General features: G+C 51.2%; 1 protein-coding gene across 1 annotated transcript in view; it reads left to right on the forward strand.

The window, feature by feature from the left end:
- Window positions 1–13,569, forward strand: part of LOC135200099 (uncharacterized) — a 643,452-nt gene that overhangs the window by 195,140 nt on the left and 434,743 nt on the right. The gene's annotated exons all lie outside the window — the stretch shown is intronic.

Genomic DNA, 13,569 nt, shown 5'->3' on the forward strand with positions numbered 1-13,569 from the left:
GTGCCTTCCTTCCAGGGTCAGAGGGCCCCGGCCTTCCTCAAAGGGTTAGAGGACCCAAACGCCCTCTTCCAAAGGGCCGAGGACCCTGCCTTCCTCCAAAGGGCCGAGGACCCTGCCTTCCTCAAAGGTTCAAGAGGACCCCTGCCTTCCTCAAAGGTCAGAGGACCCTGCATTCCTCAAAGGGCCGAGGCCCCCTGCCTTCCTCAAAGGGCAGAGGAACCTGCCTTCCTCGAAGGGACAGAGTACCTGCCTTCCTCAAAGGGCAGAGGACATTCCTTTCTCAAGGGGCCGATGACCCTGCTTTCATCAAAGGGTAGAGGACCCTGCCTTTCTCAATTCGAGGCACTGCCTTTCTCAAAGGTTCAGAGACCCTTCCTTCCTCAAAGGGCAGAGGACCCTGCTTTTTCTCAAAGGGCGAGGACCCTGCTTCCTCAAAGGGCGAGGACCCCTGCCTTTCTCAAAGGCCGAGGACCCTGGCCTTCCTCAAATGACCCTGCCTTTCGAGGGAGAGGCCCCTGCCTTTCTCAAAGGGCCGAGGACCCTGCCTTCCTCAAAGGGCCGAGACCCTGCCCTTCCTCAAAGTCCGAGGACTCCTGCCTTCCTTAAATGCAGAGGACCCTACCTCCCCTCAAAAGGCCGAGGACCCTGCCTTCCTCAAGGGCGAGACCCCTCCTTCCTCAAAATGGCAGAGTACCCTGCCTTCCCAAAGGTCAGAGGGCCTGCCTTCCTCAAAGGTTAGAGGACCCTTCCTTCCTCAAGGGCAGAGGACCCTTCCTTGCCTCAAAGGGCCAGAGGACCCTGCCTACCTCAACAGGGCCGAGGACCCGCCCTTCCTCAAAGGGCGAGCCCATGCCTTCCTCAAAGGGCCGAGGACCCTGCCCTTCCTCAAGGGCCGAGGACCCGGCCTTCCTCAAAGTTCGGAGGACCCTGCCTTCCTCCAACAGGTCAGATGGACCCTGCCTTCCTCAAAGGGGCCGAGGACCCTGCCTTCCTCAAAGGGGCCGAGTACCCCTGCCTTCCTCAAAGGGCCGAGGACCCTGCCTTCCTCAAGGTCAGAGGACCCTGCCTTCCTCCGCACAGGGTCAGAGTACCCTCTTCCTCAAAGGCAGAGACCCTGCCTTCCTCACGGGTCAGAGGCCCTGCCTTCCTCAAAGGGCAGAGGACCCCTGGCCTTCCTCAAAAGGGCCGATTACCCTACCATTGCTCAAAGGGCCGAGTACCCGTGCCGAAGTCCTCAAAGGGCCGAGGACCCTGCCGTCCTCTAGTGCCGAGGACCCTGCCATTCCTCAAAGGGCAAGAGGAGACCGTGCATCCTCAAGGTCAGAGGACCCTGCCTTCCTCAAAGGGCAGAGGACCCTGCCTTCCTCAAAGGCAGAGGGACCCTGCCCTTCCTCCAAAGGGCAGAGGACACTTCCTTCGCTCGAAGGGCAGAGGAACCTGGCCTTCCTCAAGGCCGAGGACCCTGCCTTCCTCAAAAGTGCCGAGGACCCTGCCTTCCTTAAAGGGCCGATGACCCTGCTTCCTCTAAGGGCAAGGAACCTGCCTTCCTCGAAAGGGCAGAAAACCCTGCCTTCCTCAAAGGGCCGAGGACCCTGTGCCTTCCGCAAAGTGCAGAGGACCCTGCCTTTTCTCAAAGGGCACGAGGACCCTGCCTTCTAAAGGGCCGCGGACCCTGCCTCCTCAAAGGGCCGAGGACCCTGCCTTCCTCAAAGGTTCAGCGACCGCCTTCCTCAAAGGGCAGAGGACCTGCCTTTCCTCAAAGGTCAGAGGACCCGCCTTCCTCAAAGGGCAGAGAACCTGCCTCTCAAAGGTCAGAGGGACCCTGCCTTCCTCAAAGGGAGAGAACCCTGCCTGCAAAGGGCAGAGGAACCCCTGCCTTCCTCAAAAGGTAGGGACCCTGGCCTTCCTCAGAGGAAACCCGGCCTTCCTCAAAAGGGCCAGAGACCCGGCCCTTCTCAAAGGGCCGAGGACCCTGGCCTCCTCAAAGGGCCCGAGGACCTGCCTTCCCAAAGGTCAAAGGGAGGACCTGCCTCCTCAATCGGTAGGGAGGACCCTGCCTTCCTCAAAAGGGTCCAGAGGACCCTGCCCTTCCTCCAAATGGGCCGAGGTCCCTGCCTTCCTCAAAGGTCCCAGAGGACCCTGCCTTCCTTCAAAAGGGCAGAGGAACCCTGCCTTCCTCAAAGGGCAGAGAAACCTGCCTTCCTCAAAGGGCAGAGGACCCTGCCTTCCTCAAAGGGCAGAGGACCCTGCCTTCCTCAAAGGGCAGAGGACCCTGCCTTCCTCAAAGGGCAGAGGAACCTGCCTTCCTCAAAGGGCAGAGGACCCTGCCTTCCTCAAAGGGCCGAGGACCCTGCCTTCCTCAAAGGGCCGAGGACCCTGCCTTCCTCATAGGGCCGAGGACCCTGCCTTCCTCAAAGGGCAGAGGACCGTGCCATCCTCAAAGGGCAGAGGACCCTGCCTTCCTCAAAGGGCAGAGGACCCTGCCTTCCTCAAAGGGCAGAGGACCCTGCCTTCCTCAAAGGTCAGAGGACCCTGCCTTCCTCAAAGGGTCAGAGGACCCTGCCTTCCTCAAAGGTCAGAGGACCCTGCCTTCCTCAAAGGGCCGAGGACCCTGCCTTCCTCAAAGGGCAGAGGACCCTGCCTTCCTCAAAGGGCCGAGGACCCTGCCTTCCTCAAAGGTCAGAGGACCCGGCCTTCCTCAAAGGTCAGAGGACCCGGCCTTCCTCAAAGGGCAGAGTACCCTGCCTTCCTCAAAGGGCAGAGGACCCTGCCTTCCTCAAAGGGCATAGGACCCTGCCTTTCTCAAAGGTCAGAGGACCCTGCCTTCCTCAAAGGTCAGAGGACCCTGCCTTCCTCAAAGGTCAGAGGACCCTGCCTTCCTCAAAGGTCAGAGGACCCTGCCTTCCTCAAAGGTCAGAGGACCCTGCCTTCCTCAAAGGGCAGAGGACCCTGCCTTCCTCAAAGGGCCGAGGACCCTGCCTTCCTCAAAGGGCAGAGGACCCTGCCTTTCTCAAAGGGCCGAGGACCCTGCCTTCCTCAAAGGGCAGAGGACCCTGCCTTCTCAAAGGGCAGAGGACACTGCCTTTCTCAAAGGGCAGAGGACCCTGCCTTCCTCAAAGGGCAGAGGACCCTGCCTTTCTCAAAGGGCAGAGGACCCTGCCTTTCTCAAAGGGCAGAGGACCCTGCCTTTCTCAAAGGGCAGAGGACCCTGCCTTCCTCAAAGGGCCGAGGACCCTGCCTTTCTCAAAGGGCAGAGGACCTTGCCTTTCTCAAAGGGCAGAGGACCCTGCCTTTCTCAAAGGGCCGAGGACCCTGCCTTCCTCAAAGGGCACCCCCCAGATGCTGAAGCCTTGCCGAGGATGGGGGGCTTAGGGTTCAGCAGCTGGGCCCTGATGCCTGATGGGAACTGCTTTCTCGCTGGGCCTTGGTGCCCAGCTTTTGATCCAACGAAATTCAAGTCAGCCCTTTTTCTTCTACTAAAAACATTTCATCTTTCTGCCTTCCTCCCCCTATAAGGTATGGATTCTATGATGACGACTAGTTGGCTTGGTTTTGGACATGATTTAGTCTATGTCTTGGGATAGAAGGAGGGTGAGGATGGACGGCATGCCACCTCACCCGTAGAACTCTAGTACCTGACGTGGTCGAGCGAGGGGAAAGTTTAATGTCAAACCTATCCTCAATGCCGGGTCTGATCTCGACGGACATCATGACGCCTTAGCACTGGGGATAGGGTGTATATCCAGTAAATTACCCCTAGGACGACCCTAATAAAAAGGATGACCGCCTCCCTCTAAGTGTGACTCCCCATGTGGGTATGGGGAATATCTGGATGAACTATGTATTTTACGTTTTATTTTATGGCAACCCCCCCTAATTCTGTTGACGACCCTATGCTTTCATCAAAGGACTTGTCCTCGGAACCCAAACATCAATTTTCCATGGTCGGTCCCCAGGATCATGTAGTATCCCTGGGCCAAATGACAGAAGGACACAGTTGACGACCCAAAGCAATGCGAGTAAATATAATACAAGGCAGGAAAAAAAAAACTAAACAAAAAGCATCTTGTTCCAGTATTGTCACACTGGAACCATTTGCCATGAAGAAAAATAATAAATATGAAATAGCTCCTGGGGTCTTTGTACCCAATTCCTTTAATAAATACCTTAATTTAAAGCTAGAAGGTGGACAATATAGACATTTTTTCAAGTGCATAGGGAAATCGTTAAATGTTGTGGAAGACAGCCAAAAATAGCACCGCAGAATGGAAACATGCTCCTGGTAGAAAGCATCTCCCCGGGGAGGAAAGTATCAAGTTGATGGATTTTCGGACCTTGCGGGAGTTATGGTGGAGTGTACTCCCCACTCCAGCCTTAACTCCAGCAAGGGCTTGATTTATGCCCCTCAGTTGATGGCTTTCTCTGAGGAGAGACTTTTAACAGAATTAAAAGACCAGGGTGTAATAAAGGTGGACAGGATGACGAAGAAGGTTGATAATAACAGAATACCTCGGCCTACTTAACTATTAACTTTTGACACCTTAAGACTTCCGGAATGTGTCTTTGCAGCCTGGTATAGGTTTAAGGTAAAGCAGTTCATCCCGAGACCCAGAAGGTGTTTCCATTGCCAGCATTTTGGACACACCCTACAATCATGCCGATCCCAAATTGCAAGAAAATCCTGCAGTATGTGTCTGGAGAGGATGAGCATGGAATGTGCACCAGGGAACCTAAATGTGTTCACTGTGGTGAGGGACATGCATCATCGTCTCGGCAGTGTGATATATATTTACTAGAAAAGGAAATACAAGCCATTAGAGTAATAGAAAGAACAACATTTAAGGAAGCACGAGAGAGGGCCAAAGCAAAGATTGTAAGACCCGGTCTAAGTTTTGCTACTGTAGCAGCAAAATTAAGAAATCAAAAGAAAGAGACAAAAATAAAAAAAACCCAAGTTAGGAGCACACAAAAACGTGGAATCAAATAAAGAATCATTAAAGAGACAGCTAACTGAATCATTAGAGTCAATTGATGATGAGAAAGTAAAGACAAGGTTCACTAGAACCAACAAGAAAGGCCATAGTATGGAATTGGAAAAATTGAAGTGCCAGTTGAGATACATCCTCCACCATCTGCCTCTTTGGAGGCAAGGCCAGTGGTTGCTGGTCTGGTGCCAGCTTCTGTTGGTGCCAATTCCTCTTTGGAGGACAAACCAGCAGATGCTGGTCCCCTGGTGCCAGTCCTCGCTGGTACTTCTGCCTCATTAGAGGCAGAGCTGGCTACTGCAGCAATACAAACACTCTCGAGGTGGTCTCTTTAGAGAACACCTCTGCTTTCTCCGTCTCGACAGAGATGGAGAGCAAAGAAACTAAAAAACCCTTCAGTGTCAAGGACACTGAAAGAAAAGATGTTGGCTCTATGAAGGCAACTCCAACCCAAGAGGCCAACAAGCCTTCCATTAAAATGCCTCCCCCTAGTAGGAAAAAAGAAGCTCTCCCAATCTTGTCAAAAGGAACCATAATATTGGTCCCAAACATAAATAAATTCACTTCCATTTATTCAATGGAATTGTCAGGGACTGCGAGCAAAGTATGAGGAAGTCAAGCTTTTGATCTATGAGCACTCCCCTGTAGGGTTATGTTTGCAGGAGACCATGCTAGGTGATATACACCTGTCCTAGGGAATATGTTCACTATAGAACTAAATTTGATTTAGAGGTGGGAAATCATGGTGGATCCCTCATCTACATCCGTCGAGATGTGCCACACTACCAAGTGAAACTAAATACTCCCACTTCAAGCTGTGGCTGTAAGAATTGATTTAAGAAGGAAATATACTTTATGTTCCCTTTACATTCCACCCAATAGCCATGTCTCCCAAGAGAACTTGATATACTTGATGGAGCAACTACCAGAGCCATTTCTTCTACTTGGTGACTTCAATAGTAGACATCCATTGTGGGGAGATGTAACATCAAATCAAAAAGGGGAAATATGATGGCATCTTTAATAGAAACTGAAGATATAGGTCTTCTTATACTGGAGAACCTACTCATTACCACATTCAGACAGGCACCGTCTCCTGCATCGACCTTTCAATATGTAGCTCCAACTGCAGTGTTGATTTTTGTTGGAGAACAAGTGATGACTGGCATACCAGATGACCAGTTCTCCAATTGTGATCGACACCAATGATGTCCACCTATCCCGAGATCACCACGGTGGTGCTTAGAGAAAGCAAATTGGAGAAAATTCAAAGATTTGAGTGAGTTGGAGGGGGATGCAAAAGATTTTACCAAGTGTAGATGATGCCATTGATCTACTCAATGGAACATTTACATACTGCAGGTCTAACACTCAATTCCTCGAACTAAAGGACTATTCAGGAGACGGCCAGTACCATGGTGGTCAGAAGACCTAAGGTTGTTACACCGAGCTACCAGGTCATCATTGACCAGGTGCCGTAGGACATCGCACCTTGGACAATGCCATAATTTACAAACAGTGTAGGGGACGATTTCGAAAAGCCATGAAAGCTGCCAGAAGACAAGCATGGGCCGGATATGTATCCTCTATTAACAGCAGAACACCAGTCTGTAGCATTTGGAAGAAAATAAGAAATATTCAGGGTAAATTTACACCCAGTCCTCCTCCAGTACTTAAAATTGAATAATAATCATGTTACTGATGCCACAGAAATTAGTGATATGTTTTCTGAACACTTTTGCTCGAGTCTCTGAAAAATCAGATAGTTCCCCAGGACATCATTTCAGAATGATGGAAGAACAACAGGTACTTGACTTTTCATCAAACAAAGCTGAATCATATAATATGCCTTTTTCTGAAAGGTGGGAATTTGACTCGGCTTTAGCTAGGAGCAAGAACACTGCCCCTGGTCCAGATGAGATTCCTTATGAAATGTTTTTTAACACATTTCAAAGAACACAAAACTTTTTACAATAAGTATTATCAATAGAATATGGGATGAAAGCAGCTACCCTAGCATATGGGAATTAGCTACATGTTACCATTCCTTAAGCCTGGAAAAGATCCTCTCTCTGCAGCAAGTTACCGCCCCATTGCTTTAACATGTTGTTTATGTAAATTGATGGAAAAATGGAAAAAATGGTAAATGTAAGACTGATGTGGTATCTAGAGCACAACAATATTCTAACGCCGTCTCAGTGTGGTTTCGAAAAATGCACTCCACCCTGGACATCTTACTGCAACTCGAAGCCTCTGTCTGTGAAGCCTTTTGCCTCCAAGCAACACCATGTGACAGTGTTTTTTTTATATAGAAAGGCATATGACAACTGCTTGGAGACATGGGATTCTGAAGACTATGCATAATAGTGGTCTACGAGGCAAATTAACTTTATTTGTAAAATCTTTTTCCATCTTAGGTATTTTAAAGTTAAAGTTGGCAGTACGTTATCAACAAAAGGTGCCGAGAAGGTGTTCCCCAGATCATTGTTCTCAGTGTAACACTTTTTGCTCTGGCCATAAAACAGTGTTGCAGCTGTCATTCCAAGAGAGGTTTTAAAGACACTGTTTTGTGGATGACTTGTTCAATATCCTTTGCTGCCGGGACCCGGATGACTGTAGCAGAAAGAAAGCTACAATTAACAATAAATAAATAGTAAGTTGGGCTGAGAAACATGGGTTTTAAAATCTCTGTAAGCAAGACTACTACCGTCCACTTCTGTCGGATCAGGCGGTTGCATCCTGATCCAGACCTCTATTTGTATGGCTGTAGAATCCCAAGTGTAGAACAAGCGCGCTTCTCAGGCTTAGTTTTTGACAGTAGATTGACTTGGGTCCCCCATGTTAAACATATAAAAACAAAGTACTTGGAAGCTCTAGTACATCTTGAAGGTGCTTTCTCACACAGTTGGGGAGCTGATAGAAATCTGTTACTAAAGCTTCATAAATCCCTAATCTTGTCAAAGCTGTCATATGGTTGTGAAGTTTTATTCTTCAGCCTCCTCATCTAACTTGAGATTTTAGATTCGGTGCATCATTCAGGTATTCGTATAGCCACAGGAGCTTTCCGGTCGTCACCAATACCTAGTATGCTAGTTGATGCAGGAGAGATGCCCCTTGAACTCCATCACCAGTCATCATTACTTTGATACTGGTTTAGAGGGCAAAGACTCCCCAAATCTCTGGCATTTGCTGTGGCAAGTAGAAATATTTTTGTTTAACGGTTTTTTATGAAAGTCATCCAAGGTATCCCACTCCTTTTAGCTTATAATTAAAAAATATATTTTATGAGGATACGAATATTAAAAAATTTCCCATTATCCCCTTTGTGTATCCCAGTACTCCTGTCTGGAGGTTACCTGATGAAATTCTGCAGGGTACTTCAGTGGAGCAAAGAGGGATAAATCTGATGAGGAAATGAGGTCCATATTTTTAGAGCATGTATCAGAGCATGTAGATACAAGTTTTTATATTTACTGATGGCTCTAAGTCCAATGCTGGCGTTTGGATATGGGTTTTTTAGCGAATCTTTTAACCGAAGAGGTGCACTTCCTTCTGTTGCCTCAAACTTTACAGCTGAATTGTATGGCATCCTAATAGCACTGGAACATATTACAACACTACCCAGTTTGTAGCTATACAATATTTTGTGACTCCAAAAGTGCCTACAGTCCCTGGAAGTCTTTAATACTGATCATCCCTTGGTGTTGAAGATCTTGCAGTGGATTTTTTTGCACCAAAATAGAGGCAGCATTGTTTCATTTTGTTGGGTTCCGCCCATGTGAACATATCGGGAAACGAAAGAGGCAGACAAGCTAGCCCAAATCGTCAGCGCAAACTTTGGTACCGAGAAAATGCCCTGTTCCATATCGAGATACATTCTATGATATATGGAAATCCATCCAGCAGTTATGGGTACTTCAGTGGGACAGAGTAGGCCCCAATAAAATGAAAGAAATTACTAGTCAGACACACCCTTGGAAATATGACCTAATACCAAGGAAGTGGGAGATTGTGTTGTGTAGATTACGTATTGGCCATACGCGTTTAACTCATGGCTATCTGATGGATGGGGAGAATGAGCCCTTCTGTGACGATTGCTTAGTTCCACTAACCGTTAGGCATTTGCTGGTTGAGTGTCCCAGTCTGGTGGAACTTAGGAATCGTTTTTTAGGTTATAGTAGTGGAGCAGGGGGTGGGAATTATAGCATGGCAAAACTGTTGGGAGAAAGCGCATGTATTAATAACATTATCTCTTTTATCAAAGAAGCTGGTCTTCTCAAATATATCTGACAGCTGTGCTGTCTTAGTATATACATTTTTTTTTCTTTTTAATAGTTTTACTGTTATGTGATCAATCACAATTCTTTTTATCGTAATATTATTTATATTTTTATCAGAAATTTAATTTATTTTTTTTAAATCAAATTTATATATATCTCTTAAAGTTATTTTGAATGTTGTATAATATATTATAAAAGTTAAAAGATCACATTTAGTATTCGGCGTCGGTGACCCTGGTAGTTGTGACGCCAGATAACTCTCAATCAATCAATCAATCAATCCTCAAAGGGCAGAGGACCCTGCCTTTCTCAAAGGGCAGAGGACCCTGCCTTTCTCAAAGGGCCGAGGACCCTGCCTTCCTCAAAGGGCAGAGGACCCTGCCTTCCTCAAAGGGCAGAGGACCCTGCCTTCCTCAAAGGGCCGAGGACCCTGCCTTCCTCAAAGGGCAGAGGACCCTGCCTTCCTCAAAAGGCCGAGGACCCTGCCTTCCTCAAAGGGCAGAGGACCCTGCCTTCCTCAAAAGGCCGAGGACCCTGCCTTCCTCAAAGGGCAGAGGACCCTGCCTTCCTCAAAGGGCCGAGGACCCTGCCTTCCTCAAAGGGCAGAGGACCCTGCCTTCCTCAAAGGGCAGAGGACCCTGCCTTCCTCAAAGGGCAGAGGACCCTGCCTTCCTCAAAGGGCCGAGGACCCTGCCTTCCTCAAAGGGCAGAGGACCCTGCCTTCCTCAAAGGGCCGAGGACCCTGCCTTCCTCAAAGGGCAGAGGACCCTGCCTTCCTCAAAGGGCCGAGGACCCTGCCTTCCTCAAATGTCCGAGGACCCTGCCTTCCTCAAAGGGCAGGAGGGCCCATGTCTTCCTCAAAGGGCCGAGGACCCTGCCTTCCTCAAAAGGCCGAGGACCCTGCCTTCCTCAAAAGGCAGAGGACCCTGCCTTCCTCAAAAGGCCGAGGACCCTGCCTTCCTCAAAGGGCAGAGGACCCTGCCTTCCTCAAAAGGCAAAAGGCGAGGACCCTGCCTTCCTCAAAGGGCCGAGGACCCTGCCTTCCTCAAAGGTCAGAGGACCCTGCCTTCCTCAAAGGGCAGAGGACCCTGCCTTCCTCAAAGGGCCGAGGACCCTGCCTTCCTCAAAGGTCAGAGGACCCTGCCTTCCTCAAAGGGCCGAGGACCCTGCCTTCCTCAAAGGTTCAGAGGCCCCACCTGCCTTGCTCAAAGGTCAGAGGACCTGCCTTCCTCCTCAAAGGTCAGAGGACTCCTGCCTTCCTCAAAGGTCAGAGGAACCCTGCCTTCCTCAAAGGGCAGAGGCCCTCCGCCTTCCTCAAAGGTCAGGAGGACCCTGCCTTCCTCAAAGGTCAGAGGACCCTGCCTTCCTCAAAGGTCAGAGGACCCTGCCTTCCTCAAAGGGCCGAGGACCCTGCCTTCCTCAAAGGGCAGAGGACCCTGCCTTCCTCAAAGGTCAGAGGACCCTGCCTTCCTCAAAGGGCAGAGGAACCTGCCTTCCTCAAAGGGCCGAGGACCCTGCCTTCCTCAAAGGGCCGAGGACCCCTCCTTCCTCAAAGGGCCGAGGACCCTGCCTTCCTCAAAGGGCCGAGGACCCTGTCTTCCTCAAAGGGCCGAGGACCCTGCCTTCCTCAAAGGTCAGAGGACCCTGCCTTCCTCAAAGGGCAGAGGACCCTGCCTTCCTCAAAGGGCAGAGGACCCAGTCTTCTCAAAGGGCAGAGGACCCTGTCTTCCTCAAAGGGCCGAGACCCTGTCTTCCTCAAAGGGCCGAAGGACCCTGTCTTCCTCAAAGGGCCGAGGACCCTGTTCTTCCTCAAACGGGCCGAGGACCCTGCCTTCTCAAAGGGCCAAGGACACTGCCTTCCTCAAAGGGTGGTTCCAAAAGAGGACCCTGCCCTTCTCAAATAAAGGACCCTATAAATGACCCTGCCTTCCTCAAAGGGCCGAGGAAACCCTGCCTTCCTCAAAGGGCCGAAGGACCCTGCCTTGTCTTCCGAAGGTCCAGGAAAGGACCCTGCCTTCCCTCAAAGCAGAGTTAAACCCTGCCTCCTTCCAAAGGGCCGAGGGAGAAACCCTGCCCTTTCCTCAAACAGGCCCTGAGGACCCTGCCTTCCTCCAAAGGGGCAGAGGAAACCCTGCCTTCCTCAAAGGGCCGAGGAACCCTTGCTTCCTCAAAGGTCAGAGGACCCCTGCCTCCTTCCCAGGTCCAAAGGGGAGGACCCTGCTTTCCTCAAAGGGCAGACCCGACCCAAAGGGTCCTTCTTCCAAAGGGCCAAGGACCCTGTTCTTCCGGGGCAAAGGGGCCCGAAGGGGCCCTGTCTTCCTCAAAGGGCCGAGGACCCTGTTCCTTCCCTCACCCGAGGACCCTGGTCCTTCCTCAAATTGGGCCGAATGACTCCTCCTTCTTCCAAAGGGCTCGAGGAAACACCCTGCCTTCCTCAGCGGGCCGGGACCCTGGTTCCTTACCTGAAAGGGTAAAGAGGAAACTGTTCCTTCGGCCTGAGGGCAGAGGACCCTTGTCTTCCTCCCGCAAAGGGCCGAGGACCCTGCCTACCCTCAAAGGGCAGAGGACCCGGCCTACCTCAAAGGGCCAGAGGACCCTGTCTCCCTCAAAGGGCCGATGACCTGTCTTCCTCAAAGGGCGAGGACCCTGGCCTTCCTCAAGGGCCGGAGAACCCTGTTTTCCTCAAGTTGGCCGAGGAAGAACCTGTCTTCCTCAAAGGGTGCCGAGGAGCCTGCCTTCCTCAAAGGGCCGCGACACTTGCCTTCCGCAAAGGGCCGAGGACCCCTGTCCTTCCTCAAAGGCCGAGGACCCTTGCCTTCCTCAAAGGGCCGAGGACCCACTGCCTTACCTCAAAGGGCCGTAGGACCCTGTCTTCCTCAAGGGCAGGGCCGAGGAACCCTGCCTTTCCCTCAAATGGCCAAAGGGACGCGCTGCTACCTAAAGGGCAAGGATCCCTGTTCCTTCCTCCTCAAAGGGCATAGGACCCCCTTGTCTTCCTCAAAGGGCAAGAGGACCCTTTCCTTCCTGAAAGGGCCAAGGACCCTTGCCTTCTTTCAAAGGGTCGGCGGAACCCTGCCTTACCTCAAAGGGACAGAGGGCTACCACCTGCCTTCCTTCCAATGAAACCGATGACCCTGCCTTCCAGAAAGGACAATGCCCTTACCTTGCCCTTCCTCAAAGGGACAGAGGACCCTTGCCTTCCATGAAAGGGAAACAGGAGCCACCCTGCCTTTGCTTCAAAGGCTCGGAGGACCCTGCCTTCCTCAAAGGGACAGCGGACCCTGCCTTTCCTCCCAAATGAACAGAGGGTACCCTGCCTTTCCTCAAAGGACAGGAGGACCCTAGCCTTTCCTCAAAGGACAAGATGGACCCTGCCCTTTCCCTCAAAGGAACAGAGGACCCTGCCTTCCACAAAGGGGACGACGGACCCTGCCTTTCCTCAAAGGACAGAGGAACCCTGCCGATTCCTCAAAGGACAGAGGTCCCTGCCTTCCTCAAAGGACAGAGGACCCTGCCTTCCCACAAAGGACCAGAGGAGCCCCCACTGCCTTATCCTCAAAGGAACAGAGGACCCTGCCTTCCTCAAAGGACAGATGGACCCTGGCCTTCCACAAAGGACAGAGGGAACCCTGCCTTCCACAAATGGAACAGAGGACCCTGCCCTTTCCTCAAAGGACAGAAAAGGACCCTGCCATCCTCAAGGACAGAGGACCCCTGCCTCCTCAAAGGACTAGTGGACCCTGCCTTCCACAAAGGACAGAGGACCCTGCCTTTCCAAAAGGACAAGAGGACCCTTTCCTTCCTCAAAGGTACAGAAAGAATCCCTGCCAATTCCTCAAAGGACGAGGACGACCCTGCATTCCTCAAAGGACAGGAGCCCAACCCTGCCTTCCACAAAGGACAGAGGACCCTGGCCTTCCACAAAGGAACGAGGACCCTGCCCTTCGCACAAAAGGAACCAGAGGACCCTGCCCTTCCTCAAAAGGACATAGGATCCCTGCCTTCCTAACCAAAGGACAGAGGACGTCCCTGCCTTCCTCAAAGGAAGGACAGAGGACCCTGCCTTCCTCAAAGGACAGATGGACCCTGCCTTTCCTCTGCCCGAAAGGACCCTGCCTTCCACAAAGGACATGGACCCTTGCCTTCCCTCAAAGGACAGAGGAACCCTTGCCTTCCTCAAAGGACCAGAGGACCCTGCCTTCCTCAAAGGACAGAGTTACCCTGGCCATGCCCAAAGGACATAGACCCTTGCCTTCCACAACGGAACAGATGGACCCCTGCCTTCCACAAAGGAAGAGGGACCT

Source organism: Macrobrachium nipponense, chromosome 26, assembly GCF_015104395.2.
Source record: "Macrobrachium nipponense isolate FS-2020 chromosome 26, ASM1510439v2, whole genome shotgun sequence".
In the NCBI taxonomy this organism is placed as follows: domain Eukaryota; kingdom Metazoa; phylum Arthropoda; class Malacostraca; order Decapoda; family Palaemonidae; genus Macrobrachium; species Macrobrachium nipponense.